Raw genomic sequence first — 19,908 nt, 5'->3', positions numbered from 1 at the left:
GGATGGACTTTAAATGGTAATATTCAGAAAGATGATTACTATTTAAACAACTCAGATATAGTAGACAAAAAAACAAAACAAAATGATTACGTAAATTTTTTTTTATTATTTATGATCACACTTTTAACATTATTTTTTTGTTTCATATTTACAAAAATACCTTAAAAGATACAATAAAATAAAATTCATACATTTTTTTACATGTTTACAAGTAATACCTTAAAAATATACAATGTACAAACAATAATTTGGAATTCGAATGTTCTGTGTGATTATATTACAACTTTGAAACTTTTTCATTATTGCGGTATTTTATAATGACCCCACGCTAGAGTGTCAGAAGAGTTTTCTAATAAGTACCGTTTTGTATCTTCATGCGATAATGATATTTTATTTATTTTTTGAGTGAATATTATATGTTTTATAGACTTAAATCTTAGCATTTGAGCGCGTTGCAAATTTTTATTAAATAAACACGTTTTGTAATTGTCAAGAGTAAATTTTTTTGTAACACATTTATTGACTCCTTTGGCTTTTGATAAAACACCGTATTTTTCAGTTTTCTCATCATTCTCGTCATATTTTTCAACATCTAAGGTATACATTTTAGATCTCAGACCTACGAACTCTTTTAAAATTCTACCATTATTTTCATCTTTGAAAAACCCTAATCGCTTTTTATTTATTAACGGCAAATCATATTTATTGTTAGGAGGATAGTCAGATGTATCAAAATATAAATTAAGATCTGATTTTATATCTGCGTAATAATTTTCCGTGAAAATTTGATATACTAAGCTATCAGTATCTGTATAAAGAAGCTTAAGGTTGTCTGGATATTTGGTTTTCATGTAGCTGTAGTGAAAGTCATACATCAAAGTTTTCGATATATCTAATACGCAAAATCCCAGATAAATCGGTTTATTATAAAATATTTTAGTTTTATTCAATTGAACGGCCACTAAATTCTCAGAGAATATGGATAAACTATGGAACTCAGGTTTCGCTATCAAAGATTGAACCCCCTGCGTTTTTCCTCGATTTTCCCAGTGATTTAATAATTTGACATTTACGCGTTTTGCAACATTTTCCATGGTTTTACCGAACACTGAATTATTCATTAGTTTAAAGAAATCTTTTTCAAAATCGGATGATGCCTGTGATCGCATGTGGGTGTTCAAATCTATGTAACTTTTTAACCACATAGACTGCTGAAATTTAAGAATGCGATGGATTTTACTCAATTTCAAACCATTCTTCAAACACTGTTTTAGATTTCTATAATGAATGACATAATTCGTTTTTTTATTTAAATTAGGAATTAATTTTTTTTCTTTGGAATTACCCAAACAAACGTTTTCAGGACAAAATGGCAAATCTGAATGAGAGTCATGCAACTCGTTAGGGTATTCGAGATCAACTTCTAAAATTAAACCATGATCAGCGTCATCAGATATATTAAAGTCAGTATCTGTATTTACCCATTCAAATTTACCGGTAGGAAGACATTGAGACATAGCCCACCCGTAAAGGTTATTTGCATCAAAGTACATAAGAAATGACGATGGGATATTTTGATTATAATCTTCCAAAAAAATATTATTAGCCTTCGCGTATCTATTACTACATTGTGATATGCCACCTCGAATATTTTTTGATATAAAAGCTATTTTATCGATATCAGTTAGGAGTTCTAGTTTTATTTTTGTAGTTCTTAACATTGCATCCCAACTTAATCCCGGAGCAGTATAATAATGAGCGGGGTCTAATCCATACGTCTTAAGACAAAGGTTTCTAAAATTTTCAAATATATCAGTTAGTAATAGAACATCAGTTTTTAAATATAAATCAGAATAATCACCCATATTTTTGCATTGAAAATGAGACCAAACATCTTTTGCGTGATCATAATCCTCTTCTGAGATGTGACTATCAGACAAGGAACTAAAGAAATCATCTTTAGAGGGAAGAGCTGTTAAGTTTAAAGAATCGTATGATGACATGTGTTCATAGGGATAGACACCCTTTCGTAATAAGCGTTTAAAATCCTCCTCGTATGAAAAATTCAATTTTAATTCATGAAATTGTTCAGGCAACAAGTTTTTTGCCAATTTGTCAAGACTACTGGACATAAATTTAAGTGAATCGACAAATCTCAATTTAATTGTGCGATTATTTATTTGTAAGCTCTTAGAAAATGAAATGTATTTCTCTTTGTTCTCTGGAATCAGTTCAATGTCGCCTTCCGCCAAACCAAGCCCATGCACTATAAAATGACTATCATAGTTACACAAATTATGGAAAAATACAGGTACAAAATTAGGTGCCCTGTATTTTTCAGAACAAAATTTATGTGCCACTCCTTCATAAATACCAGTATGGTAATTATAGGAAATGACTGAATCCTCGTTTAAATTTTTATCACAAATATAACATATACTACTCTGAGCAATATGCACATTATTTGCATTAGATAAAGGCAATGGAGTTTTTACAAAAGTATTTCTCCTACAAATAGCCTTTAAGTCTTGTTCCATATACTTCATAAATTCCTGGGAGCAATTTTTGCCTTTATATGTTCTGTACACTGACAATTTATCATTATAAGAACATTTAATGTAGTATCCAAAACTATATACCTCATGTTTTTGTACATTTGTTGTTGAGGATGTAGTAGGATTAATTGTACCTGTTTGAATCGGGTTTAGAAAGGCCTCGAAATCAGCATAAATAACAAAAGGTACCCTTAATTTACGTTCATAATTATCGAAAGTAAGTATATTGGAGGAAACGTTTTCATTGAACCAGTTTTTCTTTTTATCCTGTTCTGAAGGTAAATGTGTACAAACATGGAAACAATCGTTTCTTTGATGATTCATTAAATTGTCGCGAGTTGTAAAGTTCGACAAACAACCATCACAAATATGTGCAGCATGCTGTGTATTTGATAATTGTTTAGATACTAACCTAGATAAATTTTTGATATAGCAATAATGCCCCTTACTGTCTTTGGATATGTACAATAAATTCAAGTGGGTAGCTTTTTTGCACTTTGTTAAGTGTAATGGGCCTACTACGTCATGTTTTTTACTTTTCGAATTGTATTCAAGACCAAAAACGTTTATACTTATATCATTCATTTTTTCAAATTTCTGAATATCTCCAACCTTAAGTGGGAAAGTTAAATTTCTAAAATTTAATTTATTTTTATGCGCTATATACGATTTCGCAGTGTTTGAACGATGACTTGTAGGTGGATACAAGCCTGACAATACAGCCCATCTAAAACATTCATGATCATTATTTTTTACATTAATAACTGCTTTTCTGTTCTGAATATCACGTGGTAATTCGATATAGGAAGAACCACGCAATGGATTAAATTTGTTTACATTGACATCTAGATAATTAAATTTTACTAAACTCCATCCACTGTCTTTCCTCTCAAAGTTAAATAATTTTGTTAATATATCTTTAACAACTGACTCGAAAATATCATCTTTGTCGCTGCTAACATCAACTACATTGTTACATAATTGGAAATCAAATGTATTATTTACTTGTTTGCTCTCTTGAGTAAAATCCGCATTAAAAATAAAGTTTACTTTTAAAGCATGGTGATCAGTGAGGGAACGATCCAATAATGCAAAGATTTTATCTTTATTTCCTAGTAAAATGGATTCGGGAGTAAATGGTTGGTGAACATTTTCATTTAATAGTATTCTGTAAGTGGCCACCCTATTCTTAAAAGCATTTTCAATTAACTGAACATTAACCCATTCAATGTCAGCCCTTAAAACATTATTTTTGTGAAGATTACTATTTAAATGATTTTTAAAATATCTTTTAGAAACAAACTTATTACACACAGAACATTCAATTTCATGATTATTATTTGTACTCACAATGACATCGGGAACTGGTTCGGATGATGTTGATGCTACAGGTTCAGCAGCTGCTGAACGGTTTTTCTTCACCAAGAATTCTTCGGTCTCCAAAGCTGCAGCTGTCCTTTTTACTCCCCGTCCTATTTGAGAAGATCTATAACAATACATAATAAACATAAATATCTTAATGTCAGATAAAATAAAAATAATTACTAAAACGGTTGGTTGTATATACTAACGTAAGTCTTTTCGACACTGCTGACAATAGGCCCGCATCATCAAAACTCCATCAATCACATCTGATGACTGAGTATTCCCCTTGGAATTTTTGATATGCCCATCACATGGTGTATAATACGGTATAATATCAGAATCTTCCAGTAACGAGTGAGGTAATTTGTTTGATATATACCACATTCTTATATTTCTATGAAAATATGCTAAAATAAATTCTTTACTTAATTCCTCAATCTTATCACGAGGCAAAGTGAGACCAATATGATAGTAAGTAAACACCATTATATGATAATAAGGAAAAGGATATCACAGTACAAGCACGGCACCAAAACACTGAATGATATGAACTCGAGATACCCCGCTTATATAACCAGCACTCTCCCACCCCACGTTTATCCTAACAATAAGTTCTGGTCACAACAAGTTAGGAGGAACCCATCCTTTGTTAAACAGGTACTGGTTAAGAGTTATAAACATGTATGAACAGGAATACTTTTACTTACGCCTCTCGATGTAGTTGGCTCACAAGACGGGCAGCCTCGCATAGATCTTCATTTTCTTCTATTTCTTCACAGAGTCTGATAAGTTCAAGATCGTAGACATCACAACTCAAAGAGTCCATTATGAAATGAGAAATCATACAGTGCTTTCTTTCATTTAAATAGTTGACTACAGGTATAAGATTTCTAAGAGTGGGGACTGTAATCTTTACAAATGAGAAGTATTAAATTAAAACTTGTTGTAATGTGATACAATAAAAATAATCTGTTACATGGAAAATGTACTTAAGGAGAGGTAAAAAATGAGAAATACGTTAACACAATCATTAAGCTACTACTATCATTAATAATTATAACTATCACTGTTTCTTATTATCTATAAAATATTTCACACTACTGTCCTTAGAAGCTAATTGCTTTGTTATGTTATAAATAATATTTCGCGTATTTTGTAGCTCCAAATCGTCTTCCAACGCAAAATATTTCAATCTGAAGTCCGCATGCTTCCAGTGTTCCATGGGTGGGACGTTTTTGATTTTATGCATATCATATATCTCGATTTTAAACAAATGTGATGCATAGGCCCCGTCGTCTTGTCCGGATGACAAGTTTGCAACACCGTCTGGTGAACTTTTGCTCACATTTGAAGACCGTTTCACAACTTTAGACTGCTTTTTAGGTCGTTCAAAGAAGCTATCGATATTGTTTCCTGAACGTTTCTTTGCGATGGCTTGTTTAACTTTGAGACCAAGCGTACCCTCTTCATCGCTTGATTCGTCTTTATTATCATCCGGGTAGTAATAGTTCTTGAAAGTATTTTCAGTGAACTGAAACAATATAAAACAATAATTTACACACTGTCTACAATCTTGATAATTAAAACACAAAGAACACAAGTGAAAACAAAACAAAGTAAGTTACGGTAATAAAAGACATACTTACATCCATTGTTGGGTCTTTCTATAAACACTTAAACACTTCACTGATGAATTAACACTATATTTCTATATACTGCAGTAGATACAAGGAGCTCTGATACAGAGGACTGCCACGACAGTAATACTTACTCAAAGCCATTTCTCTTCGGCTTTTATACTGTGATAGTGAGCAGGATACAGTATCGTTCAAATCATGTCTCAACAGGTTCATCTAATACAGACGCTCTCTTTACTAAAACCGAAATTCAAAAGCATAATAGGAAACAATAAATCCATTGTCAGTATAAAATATAATAGATGTCTACCAATAAAGCAATTATGCTGTTATAACAATGAATACCAACACACAAGAAATGCCGACGTATTAGACTAAATCATGTTGAAACCAGTTGACACGTCTCGTTATTTTTTTAAAATCATACAAAGTAACATGTCTCAACAAGTTCATCTAAACAGACGCTCCCTGTACTCAAACCCAAATTATATCCACATAATAATCCATTGTCAGCATAAAATATAATACACGTCTATCAATAAAGCAATTAAGCTGTTATAACAATGAAAACAAGTGCACAAGAAATGCCTCACACGCCTCGTTATTATTTTAATAATACAAAGAAACAAGTAGCTACGAGTTTACTTTCTATCGTGTTACAAAGAACATAAAAATGTATAGTAAATATATAGTATTAGATAATGAGACATACTTACATACTAAGTTTAAGAAGATAGAATAGTTTAAGAATAAAAAAAGGCTACATTAGGTTGAATTGCATTTATCGCAGACAAAAATAATGAGTTAGAAATAGGTAAAACTAAATAAAATAACACAATACAATATGCACAATATAGGTAAGTATGTATACGATATGTAGGATGCTTTAGTTTGGATAGGTAAGTTTAGGTATTTAGGTTAAAACATAACTTGAACGAAGACTAGGTGAAATCAGGTTAGTTTGAAATGAGAAGTTAGGTTGATTTTAGTTAGGTTTGGTCAAGTTAGGTTTGGTAAAAGAAGGTTTAGGTTAGTTTAGGCTACCGACGGATTACTTGTGTAAAATCTAATTAGGTTAGGTTAGGTTAGAACTGTATTCCTTATAAATCGAAATAGCTCCAAGAGGTTGTAAGATAATAAGATAATGCATCGCAAATAAGTACCTTTTGCAAATACCTATCGCTAATACCTATTGCAAATACCTATCGCTAATACCTATCACAAACACCTACAGTATAATACACACATAAAGAAGGCATGAATGAAGACGTCGGTGGGTGAAGGGTCCAGGTAGTATTCTCGGTAACACAATAACGCGCCCGAGTCGAGATCGAACAATAGAAAAGGGTCGATAAGCCTATTGTTACCGTGGTGAGCAAGGTGTATTGTTTAATTAGCGTATTTCGTAAGTACCTGAAGGAGGCGCCGGGCACTGCTGAGACCTAGCGCAATCAATTCAAATGGGGGGCTATTTGTTTTTTTTTTTTTTTTTTTTTTTTTTTTTTTTTTTTTTTTAGTTTCACCGGGGGCGGTGGATCGGCCCTGGGGTCAGGATCGGTGACCACTGAGAGGTGGGGCCAGAATCGGGGAATAGTTTCTACTCAAGTTTTTCTCTTCGTGTGATATTATTCCTATGTCTTGGAGTACTGCTGTTGCGATGGCAGCTCCCGATCGATCTGAAACTCCGTATCGATCACAAGTCTTCGCTAGTTCTGGTAATCTTAAGGTATTGTATGTTGACTCATTTTTTAACGGTAATGCCAGAGATGAAGTTAACTTTTTAACGTCGTAATTAGAAGCAGTATTTATTTGCGAAGAACGTGCTATTTTGTGGTTGCAGCAAATGGAACTTGGGCCTGGTTGAGACTTTAAAAAATCTGTCATCCGTTGCTGCAATTTTTGTTGTCTTTCGATTTTTGTGTAATTTTTTTTGGTCTGGATTTTATCTACACCTGCTATCGCCATTTTTCTTTCCGACCGTTGATCTAGAAGAAATTGTTGTTCTATGACTGGCACTTTGTTTTGCTTAGTACAGAGGCAATAGTTGGTTGAAAGATTAATTCTACACTTGCAAGCTGCAATGTCAAAAAGTTGAGATAGGGAACTGTTTTTGAAACTTGTTAACTTTTCAATGTAACTCTTAGACCTTTTGTTTTTAGGGTACCGTATAATCTTCAGGTATTCATCATAATACTTTTTTAATAGCACTTTTATCCTTTTGGGACTTACAGTAGGTATAGACGCAGAAATCCAGATCTTCTCAATGTCGCAGCTCACAATAGCAAACACTTCGGTAATTGATGGTTGCTTTCCGGAATTGATATCTTGTAAATTACGTCTTACATAAAGTATATATTTTATAGTGTCTGATATTGTAGGCAAGAATCTAGTATTAAGATCGGCAGGTGGTCCAAACAAAGGGCAAGTCACTTCACTGCGCGTTTTAAGGATATATGGTTTACTAGTCATTTTTAAGAACAGAATTTGAAATTCCAACAGTTTTTATACAGTGTACTACGTATAAATGTTATCTAACACAAAGATTAACGAATATTTACTGAAAATCTTGCCAAATAAGTATGCATAACGTTTTGTTTATACGACAATATTTACATCAAAACGTAAGTAAGAAAATTGGCGGGTATAACGAAAATAAGGTTGACAAATATAAGTCTACCTTCATTTTGATATGAAAAAATATGTTTAGGTTTCGTTCCATTACTCGCAAATAATAAAAAAAAACAACATAAAAGTAAAAACAAAATATTTGAATACATTTTAGGTACAGTAATATTACTCATCGAAAAATAATTATTCCCAAATATTCAAGCTTCGGTAGAGGGCTGAAAAATATATCGATTATTTTTTATATTATTTTTCTGACACTAAATGAACTAAAACGCAACTTTTGAAACATACCCAACATTCATTATAATTATTTTACAAAATCGACCCACCCTAATAGACAAGTAGATAGATACGTAACGTAGCATTAGTGGTTTTAATAATTAGTAGGTAAGTCGACCAACAAGTAATACTTAGTAAAAATATAGACATTCACCGTTAATTAATTGGTACCCAGCTGTGAGCTTTGCTTAGTAATTGACCTACGTCGTGGATATGATCAATGAACGTGTCGAAACATATTGGAATAGGGTTCTGAGGTTTCTACCGCGAACCACGTTCTACGTGTTGCCTCTCTGTCGCACTTGTAAATTTGTACGTAAGTGTGACAGGGATGCAGCATGTCGAACGTGGTTCGCGGTAGGCCCTCTGGTGTTCCTCCTAACCTAACCTAAACCTAAAGTTTCCTCAATTTTGTCAGTTTCCAATACCGCTCGATTTTCGTGAGAAGGGATTCGGCAAGTTAATTTTAAGTTACCTACTCTACCCTATTACATACCTATATTTGAATAAACATGCCTAAGTATAGAATTTTTAAACTCGATGAGTAGGGTGGCAGGTGTCATCTCCATATAATTTATAACCTAAAAATGCCATATCTCGCAAAATTGTATTGAAATGACACTTCAATCAATCAATCAATCAATCAAATTTTATTTGCTATAGGTAAGTAAGCACAGTTGCATGAATGCAAATACAGTACATTTCACTTATAATAATAAGTCACAACAATAGATATACAAGGAATAAAACTAGATATAAATAACACAAGTAAAACAAACAAACAGAAGAAAATAATAATAATAACAGTAGGTATGGATAATGTCAGGTTAATTCAATACATTAGCAAAATATTCGTCGATAGAATAATATGACCTATTTATAAAATATTCTTTCACTTTCATGTCAAATAATTTCATATCGTCACATTCCCTTAGATCTTTGGTCAACTTATTATATACTTTAATTGCATTATTACTTAAACTTTTGTTGAAGTGTGCTTGTCAGCGCCTACCCATCGAGTTTGAAAAATACTATAGGTTTATAATATTTGTTGGTTTGACCAGTTTCTTCTGGTAGATACAGTACATATGACCAGATCATTATTTTTTTAATTCGCTGTGCACTAGAAGCGAAATAGTACATTTCGATGCTAGTGCGGAAGGTATGTCATTACTTCACGAGTACCGAGATATCTTGCCACGAGCCGCAGGCGAGTGGGAAGACTCGGGACGAGTGAAGAATGACATTTCCGCACGTGTATCGAACGACGTTTTTTAATAAAGTTGCGAAAAAATAAGTAAAACATTGTTAATCGTACACTAAACAAAAGTGGTAACAGTGACAGCTCGCTTAGACGTCGTCTTTAAGTATATTATATCTATGGGCGTTTGACAGCTATTCCGTTCCATTCAGACACCTTATTAAGAACGGAATTTTCAATATTCAATATTAAAAAATAAACGTGTTATAATGATGAAGAGGTAAGTATTAAAATATGAAATATGTATATTTTTCATATTCTTACATTAACAGTAGGTTTTTATGCTGATTACGACGTTTAAAGGAAACTAATATTAACACTCATCAATAAGTAGTCGTGAATTGGAACAAATATAAATTTAAAAAAATTGGAAAAGTAAAAAGCACTAGTTCGAGATAACCAACTTTCCGCACGCTAAACAGCTACGTAAAGTAGCACTTTTTGAGCAACTGTATTAAAAATGTTTTTTTTATATCTATGGCGTCGATAACTATTGTATTATTCATTGTATTCGGCAGATCCATGTCACAATATAATTTATTCCAGTAAACGCATTCCATGCACGAACCTCCGGCACCGTCCGGTAGCACTGCGTCAAACACCATATCTGGCATTCGGACGTCATTACATTACTGACATTACCGCATATGTGTACATGTCATTTAGGAATATGGCACGTGTATCTATTGGGTGGAGCACACATTTGAAAATAAATGAGTACTGGTAGAGAATGCCATTAGGCATTAAGTCCGCCATTTGTACATTATTTTTATGTTTTGTACTTTTGTGCAATAAAGTTTAAATAAATAAAATAAATCAACGTACAGCTTGGCAAAAAAGAGTAGAAATCAAAAAGTGGCAACACTGTAGTGTCGTCCCTTTCAAACCAATATATATAAGAGAACGGGACGACACTACAGTGTTGCCACTTTTTAATTTCTACTGTTTTTTGCCAAGTTGTAGAGTCCATTTAAGCTAAAACACCGACTTGATTAGAAATGTGAGGGAGTGTGATTGTAATCGTCATATTTTCATAGAAATTTGACATTAATGATGACATTTCCACACTTTGTTATTGCAAATGCCATGCAAAGTTTAGCTTGGTCCAACTTTAAGTTCATATAATCGGACTTTACAAGGGGTCATCCATTAATTACATCACACGAATTTCAACTTAACTCAGTTAAGAACTGCACAACTTACCATATTACAATAAGAATACCTACAGGATGATTCATGAGACGTGAGCAGGACTAATCCCGCCCACTCAGTAACTGATAATTGATCGATCACCGTCGTATTTAGTTGAAACAACCACACTTTTTCCTATTTTTTAACTTTTTGGTGAGGGCAAATGTAATAATTATCTACGATCATGGTCAACCTACAAGACCTAATTAATAAACATAAAAACTCTTTATCCGTAATGACAGCATTGATTATGAAGAAACGAAAAGACATTCAATTTGACACAGTATATCAGTAGTTTAGTATTCTAATTTTAGGGTGACCATGCATGTCGTAAATAAATTAATAACTTTTTTTTTCAACACGACTAGAATATTAACGTTAATCTAACTAATACTGATACGAAACAGTTGCTTATAATTTACGAAATGCGCAGTGTTAGTCCTGCTCACGTCTCCTGAATCACCCTGTATAGTTTTATCGTAAGGGAGGTTTCATTATACTGCCGAATAAAACATGAATAAGTATAAAGAAAACATACCCAAGTAACAATATTAAGTGACCACGCCGTGTTAAATTGAATTAACAGGTTACAATATTATTCACGTAACGAGGCTTTTTGTCAAAGTTCATCGACCGTGGCAAATTCAAATGACGTGTTCTCAACACGGTGAAGTACAGAATACCACGCACGATACCTGTTTAGTGCCTATAAATGGCTACCCATAAAATTGTTTATCTTCTTTTACCTTTATTCGCACTTGCAGGCCTATTCGGATTTCGAGATAATCACAAGATCTAGAGACGATTTAGAGATCAACTAGATCTACATTAGATATCGACTAGATGTGACTTGGATATCTAAGTCATAACTTGTCGAAATCGTTCAAGAAGACCTCCAGAATCGCGGAAACGTCAAATTTGACATATCTATCTTACAAATATGTATCTTTAAATTATCCATAACGTAACTTGTTGAAGACTAGTAGAAATCTAATTCATTTTCCGAATCGAGCCGTTGGATTCGAGCTTGAAGTACTTTTGGAGCGACTTGAACCATTTACGCCAACGTAGGCTTGCTCAAACTCTATCTTTTGTGCAAACTTATTTAAGCGCTCCAGATACCTCCTATTCTATGGACATAAAGTTTACATTGGATTAATTAAAGTGTATGTGTGAAACATGTAGATTGCATCTCTGATGACGTCACCGGACGCGTCTCGAATGTCAAGTCGCTCCCGTGCGTCATCAATACGTCATTCCTTTCTCAAAAGACTTTCACGCGCCATTTTTTGGATGGTCGGTTTGTATTAATGTATGGAGATATTGGAAAGCGTCATTTTCTTTTAATATGTAGTGTACATTGCGTTGACCGTATAATTGCAAAAATAATCGAAAACGATAATATTGTAGGTACATACGGGAATTAACGACAGGTATAGGTAGCTTACAAAATATAAACGCATTTATTTGTCTATAAAAACTTTTTACAAAAAAAAGCAAACCGACTTCAAAAAGGATGAAATAAAATATTATCCTTTTTGAAGTCTATGCGTTACCAATTGATATGTTTGAAGTCGGTGCCAAGCCAAGGCCACAACCTCCTCCTTCTATGAAATTGAAGTCGGTTAAAAAAAACAGAAAAACAGAGAGGCAGAGGAAGACCGAGACGTGCGTATTTGGACCAGGCCAAAGAAAAAATCAACGTAGTGACTTATCAGGAGCTCAAAACAGTGGCAGAGAGACGAACGGAATGGCGATTACTCCACCGACAAGCGCCAGGCTCTTAAGAATAATGATGATGATTACTTGTCTAATGCTTAAATGTAAGTAGGTATTAAAATCCCAAATTTTCACATCTTTGTGCTTTTATTTAATGTACGGCGGTGTATAGATATTAAAAAGCCGCTAGCTTGCCTGTTATGCAATTAATGTAAAAAGTATTTTGAACCATGAATCACAATTAAAATTGTAATTTGTCAGTAATCGGATCTTATTTTTACTTTAATGACTCCACAATTACTTGTCATTATTGAAAACGACCAGAAATCTGGCCAAAAACCAATTTAAATTAATTTAAGTGGCCCAAGCATCAAAAAAGATAAAGGTTACACTCGATAATGACTGGAATCGGTGTTCATCATTAACGAAATGGCGAAAATATGCCAATAAAATTACACTCGGAAAGGCAAACCAATGCCATACGTTAAATTCGAAAACCGGTTACCTGAAATGTACGGAACTCTTGTTAATGTTTTTCAGTTTGGTCAAGTTTGGCTCAAATTTGAGTACGAAAATATTAATATTAACGACGATTTTAGACTTCAGTATTTAAATAAACAGGCATTTTCCGAAAAAAGTGCATTTAATTTTTTTTTTAAACACAACTTTTGGGTTATTTCTAAACAAAACAAAGAGGGCTATTTTAATTCAAAAGAAGAAAAAAGTGGCCGAAATTTTTTGGTACTTTAATGTCGTATTTTGTATACGCCGTCACTAAACTGACGCTTAAATTTTGTATGGACAACAGGAGACACTTTTTTCTTCTTTAAATTAATATTCGTCGTGATTCTGACAAGAAAAAACCGTATTATAGGTAGGTATAAATACTTTTTTTTAAATAGCACTACACAGGTACCTGAGGTACCATAGGTACCTATTGCTATTTATATCCGCCGGAAATCTTGCCCTCTATCGGAAATATTAGAATACGGGATTTTAATAAGTATAACAAATCAATCAGGTTGTGTGAGCTTAATAACTTAAAGAATGCAGGGCTTAAATGAACTTAATTAGTATGTAAAAACGTTTTATAGGTAGGTACTTAGTGGTTTTTAGTTACCGAATATAAGAGTTCCATATAAATATTTAAAAAAGAAATAATCCGTACCTACCTGCCTATTTTTTAAAGTGTTGTTATGATTGCTTTTTAATGATCATTGATGACCTAATGTTTTAAACATTAAAAAAATGTCCAAGTTGAATATTCATCGCTAACGAATGCACAGTCATACAGTAAAAAAATACTGTATTGACTTACTGCATTCACTGCAAATTGCAATTCAATGTTAATAAATGCACTCATTAAGTTCACAATTAAAACAATCTAAAATAAATAAGCAATGAGCTACATACATACATATTTTAAAACGAATAAAATTATAAAATAAAGCTGGATCGTAAAAGTCAAGACAGGTACAATCAAAGATAACAGATGCATCTTTTACAAAAAAATAGGCTTCGAGCTTTTCCTTTAAATTAATATTAATTCCCAAAGTCGCTCAACGAGCTATGGAGAGGGCTATACTCGGAGTTTCTCTACGTGATCGAATCAGAAATGAGGAGATCCGTAGACGAACTAAAGTCACTGACATAGCCCACCGGAATAGCAAGCTGCAGTGGCAATGGGCAGGCCACATCGCACGCAGAGAAGATGGCCGATGGGGTCGAAAAGTGCTCGAGTGGAGACCACGGACTAGCAAGCGCAGCGTAGGACGTCCACCCACAAGATGGACAGACGACCTTAAGGTCGCCGGAAGACGATGGATGCGGGTCGCTTTCAACCGGTACGTATGGAGGTGCAAGGGGGAGGCCTATGTTCAGCAGTGGACGTCTTATGGCTGAGCTGATGATGATGATGATGATGATGATGAATGTTAATTTGTTAATTACTAGCCTTTGTTGCAATCCGCGTTTTCCGTAATGTTCATAAGAGTGAAATCTACCAAGACTGATACTTCGGAATCATACAGAGTTCCTGAAAACGTACATACAATATACACATATGAATAGTTTTATATCAAAAGGCATATATTGCGGGTGGTGCATGTGCAATTGTGCATACGCCATATGAACGTGACGTCGCAAGTTGAACGTGAAATGGATGTAGGTATGTATTTCTTGAAGGATGCAATATTAGACTTACCTAATTTGCGAAGAGCAACATTCAATAAGTGATTTCCATTTATTTAACAATTTTAAAACATCCTGCCATATCTATCCAAATATTATTATTTTAACATAAAATACATATTATAAAATCTGCAAATCATTATATTCTTTATTCTTTATTCTTTATTCAAACACTATGTATAAGTTTACAGCTCCAGCCAAGGCACTTATACTGTTAATTAGGTACATATGTTGTCAGTATCAGTCAGTATCATAAAATTAGTAGGTACACTTATTGTATTACATACTTATCTTTATAATTGAACATACATATTATGTATTACTAAGTTACATAGAGATAAAAAAAAGAATCTGATATTAAATAACATAGGTAGAGTTTAAAAAAATCCTGATGATGATGATGATGATGATGATGAATGTATATATGACGTACTTAAGGTATAGAGGGGTCCTGTCATTGTAAATTTTGTAGTCACTGTAAATTTACTGCCATCTATCGACACACGACTAAAACTCAAAATGAAAACGTATAGAGTTATCAAAAAATGTATATATATGGATAAATGATTTTATTATTTTTATATCATTTTGATCCATGTTCATTCACTGATATCTATGTGTTAAAATTGTTAAATATGAAACGGTGTCGTCACGCCATCTAGCTGAGGATAGGCTAAAGGTGTGTGCGCCATCTATTTGAGAATGACTTTTACTTGAATTCCGAGGCACGTTTTTTCCTTAGACTTTATTCGTCTTATACGAAGTTACATATGTCTTTGGTAATACTGACTATAGGTACACAATAGTACTAATAAGAACGTGATTTTCACACATCTGAGAGATCTACGTCATAATATGTGATATTTTCAGAAAAAAGGTACCACTACTAAAGACATTGTGGACTGTCGATCAAAACAGCATTATTAACTATTTATAAGTACTATTTTGTATTAAAACGACACAAATGACCTATAGTGAAAACGTGCTAACATGATTTTTACATCAAGGTAGAATTTCAGACTGAGGTTTATTAATAAACTGCCAGCCCAAAACTATAATTATGGTGGTAAATATTTAATCCGGGTAAAGATTATTATTTAACTTTTTGTTAGGTTTCATCATGACAATTATGCGCCGTCTGTGCGTCACTGTATTTAGAGCGCCATGGCTAAATGATCGAAGTGTGATTTTTGTAACAATATACATGTTTTTCTCATGTTTTTTGCGTCGTCGGATGTACCTACGTTGCCCGAGGCCACACAACCATTGTGAAAATATCTTGTAGAAATACACTAATCGTACATTTTATGCCGTTAAGGCGCGCAACAATGCCTATGCTAAATGTTTATCTAAGCATGTCTGATCGTGTAATTTAATGTCAATGTGTGGGTGACCGACGTCGATATCTGATGATGAAATTAGGTACCTAAAATTAATTTTGAATCCTTTAAAATTCGCTTCATCATTTTTGAAAGGGCTTGGAAACTCTGGAAACTTTCCCCTGACTAAATAAGAGCTTTATATTGTTGGAGCTATTTTCAAAAAACGATTTATTAAATATTACGTACATAACATAAAAAAATGTAAACACATCAATACAACTCCAACCAACTCAATAAAGAAAACGGACTGACGAAATTCATAAATAGGCTCAGCTGACGTCCACAACACAGACAGGTGACAAGACTGGAATTCTTCGTCCCGAAAATCCCATCGCGTCACAATAGATACATCTGTTAGGTATTAATGAAGATTCATGATTGTTACCTATGACGATAGTTGCCGGAAAGCTGTATGTCTACATATTTGTGGTCGATGTGCTCCAGCTTATATTATACTGTCGGTTGCAAAATAATTAATAGATTTAAAATCGAAACAGTAAGTGGGTACATTCAATTTAATTAACTTTGGATGTGCGGGTAATATTGAGCGGGCCCAGAAGTAACATGTTTAAACCTGCGAAAAGTAGGTAGAGTCGGACCAAGAAAAGTCTGCAGCGGATTTGATAGCCCACGCAGTGCAAGTTTTATTTATAAGTACGTCATAATTTCATAGAAGTTTGACGTTTAAAATAACACTTGCACTGCGTGGGCTATCAAATCCGCTGCAGACTTTTCTTAGACCGACTCTATACAATTTTTCACTTAAATAAAATTAGGAATAACCTGAATAAGACAAATATTAGAAGAAAGAAAAATAACTTAAGTATGTGTTGTTTCCAGTGCTTCGCTGTAATTGATGGCACTTACAAAGTATAATTATGTATGCATAAAGATCGGATAGGCAATGATTTAAAAGGTCCTTGAACCAAATCATAATTACAAAATGACTAGAGATCCTGTATGATTACTAACAAAGTGTCGGTTATAGGCTTATTAAGCCAAGATTAAATGGAGTTTGAGTTCGTTTGGGTGTGTCCATATTGTAACTACTACTTAGGGGCCCACTGATTAACAGTCCGCCGGACGGTATCGGCCTGTCAGTTAGAACAAAATTTTGGCAGTTCCGAACAACTGACAGGCCGATACCGTTCGGCGGACTGTTAATCAGTGGGCCCCTTGTATAGGGACCGTGCGCGTTGGAGGGTCTGCCATCTTGTGGGCTACATCGGAAGCATTAACGATACATTTACGCTTCGCGCCAAAAATCTGACGGCTCCTATGCTGCCCCCTATAGTTCCTGCACGGGGCCTATAGGGGTACGTACACACAAACGAAGACTTGTAACAGTGTCTAATTACGTGTTCTTATTGTAATTCTGCTTTCATCAAAGAATAATCGACTGGAATCTCTTCGTGGACAGATTGTATAAATCATGAAAATGTACATCAACTTATTATTTACATGTCCAATTGTCTATATTAATTAGGGTATGTTTAATCTTAAGATATAATTCGCGACCATGATATGTCTGATTTCGATACTACTTTTATGTATTTTTTTGTTTTTATCATTGTGTTTGTGTTATTGAAATTGAACTACAACAACAATTAAACGGAAATTGACTTGTTCAATAAGCACAGCATTTGTCAATTCAAACATTACATATAGGTTAGTAATGATTCATTTATATTGCCTTCTTTGTTTAACACAATGCTTACCTACTGGATTTTGTTTATATTGTTAACAATGTCGTCTGGTAAATGATGTTTATTTTGGTTTGAGATAAAACTGTCCGTAGGACAATTGTATTTAAACAGGCAGTGTGTCCAAGCTGCAAATACAGTCAGCGGTAGAATTAGGTACCAATTTGCATTGCCATTATTGTTAACCTGCTAAAAACTTGAAAAACTTACAAAGGACTTTGTTTTTTAGTTTTGTAATTCGTCATTTCTAAGGCACGCGGGATCAAAGAACGTGAATCATATATAGAACATTAACAAAATTATGGTTAACGAACCCGTAAAACTGCAGCGGCGGTGAGTAACTCCAATAAAAGTCAATAAAAACACAGATGGTTAAAACACGGGCAAGTGGGAGCGCAGTTTTCTGCTTTTCAGGTTCTGCGCACGTTCCTTGGACTCTGCTCAGAAACTTAATTTCAGGATTTTTTTAAATTAAATATTAATAAATAAATAAATATTATAGGACATTCTTACACAGATTGACCAAGTCCCCCAGTAAGCTCAAGAAGGCTTGTGTTGAGGGTACTCAGACAACGATATATTTAATATATAAATACTTAAATACATAGAAAACAACCATGACTCAGGAACAAATATCTGTGTCATCACACAAATAAATGCCCTTACTGGGATTCGAACCCAGGACCATCGGCTTCACAGGCAGGGTCACTAATACCCACTAGGCCAGACCGGTCGTCCTATTCTAGTTTTGTTTACTAAATGGTTTGTGTAGTTTTATTATTTCACATAACGACACATTGATTTTGTTTGAATTTAGAATGATATAACAACAATAATATGCAACCTATGTAAAAAGCGGCTTTAGCATTAGAGTGACGTTCATTTCCAAGCTGGAGGTGTTTTATCCGGCACAAAACTCAGATTATTAATTCAGGCTTTGCGCGGCATCCATCCTACGCGGCATCATAACCTACTTAAGGAAAAAGCAAAAATTAGGAAACTTGTAGGTAATGAAAACTCCGAACTTACAAAACCCTAAAATGTACAAATATGTTTGTAACCCAGAAAGCGTACACATATTATGTCTGTTGTTAAATAGGCTGGGAACAATGTAGTTTAACGCAGGCATGCGTGTTGGGATTACGGTTAATATAATAGCACTAAACACAAGATAATTATAGTTCATTTAGAAGATTTGTAGGTTAAGCCGACCACTGACTAACAGTCCGCCGGACGATATCGGCCGGTCAGTTGTTCGGAGCTGTCGAATTTTTGTTCTAACTGACAGGCCGATATCGTCCAGCGGCCTGTTAGTCAGTGGTCGGCTTTAGAGCAAGTTCGGCCTGGCCAGCAGCCACATTAGGGCTCACGCTAGACAACGTCTATAATGTTCATTTAGGGTCGCCGACATCGAAAACGATGAGGAGGAATAAAGATTAGACTGGTTAGAGTATAATTTAAATTGCTAAATACGAAGATGTTGTTCTAATAATTAGAATCTAATTAATATCTATGACGTACGGCTATCAAATTATTTATAAACACGAAACATGGATGTAAACAGAGTTACAAGTTGTAAATTAGCATTATGTTCTCGATATTCTTTTTTTAATACTATGTTGGTGGCAAACGAGTATACAGCCCGCCTGATGGTAAACAGTCACCGTAGCCTATGGACGCCTGCAACTACAGAGGTGTAACATTCGCGATGTCGACCCTTTTAAAACCTGTACCTTCACTCTTTTTTTTGAAGAATCTCTTATTGTAGGTAGACCCTCGGGAAAACGTCAGAAAAACTTCATCTTTGTTACTCCTATACCTCCTATTGCGACAAATTATTAGAGCAGTGTTAAGTTAATTGGACTTCAGATATTATTCTAGAAGGTCAGTCACATGTTATGTAATATGTACTTTAAAAATTTGCAGTAAAGTTTAGAAGAACATTTATTATATAGGTATATGCCAAATGCGCGGCTAGCGCTAATTACTTGTACATGT

At 34.0% G+C, this 19,908-nt stretch overlaps 1 protein-coding gene and 1 long non-coding RNA gene across 3 annotated transcripts in view; both read left to right on the top strand.

Moving 5' to 3' along the window:
• LOC134796812 (uncharacterized) overlaps positions 1 to 19,908 on the top strand; it is a 293,974-nt gene that overhangs the window by 205,251 nt on the left and 68,815 nt on the right. The gene's annotated exons all lie outside the window — the stretch shown is intronic.
• Positions 1 to 19,908, top strand: part of LOC134796715 (inositol-trisphosphate 3-kinase B) — a 200,561-nt gene that overhangs the window by 121,980 nt on the left and 58,673 nt on the right. The window lies entirely within an intron of this gene.

The sequence above is a fragment of the Cydia splendana genome, chromosome 14 (assembly GCF_910591565.1).
Source record: "Cydia splendana chromosome 14, ilCydSple1.2, whole genome shotgun sequence".
Classification (NCBI taxonomy): domain Eukaryota; kingdom Metazoa; phylum Arthropoda; class Insecta; order Lepidoptera; family Tortricidae; genus Cydia; species Cydia splendana.
Note: the sequence above shows the minus strand (reverse complement) of the source record. Positions and strands in the feature narration are given on the sequence as shown.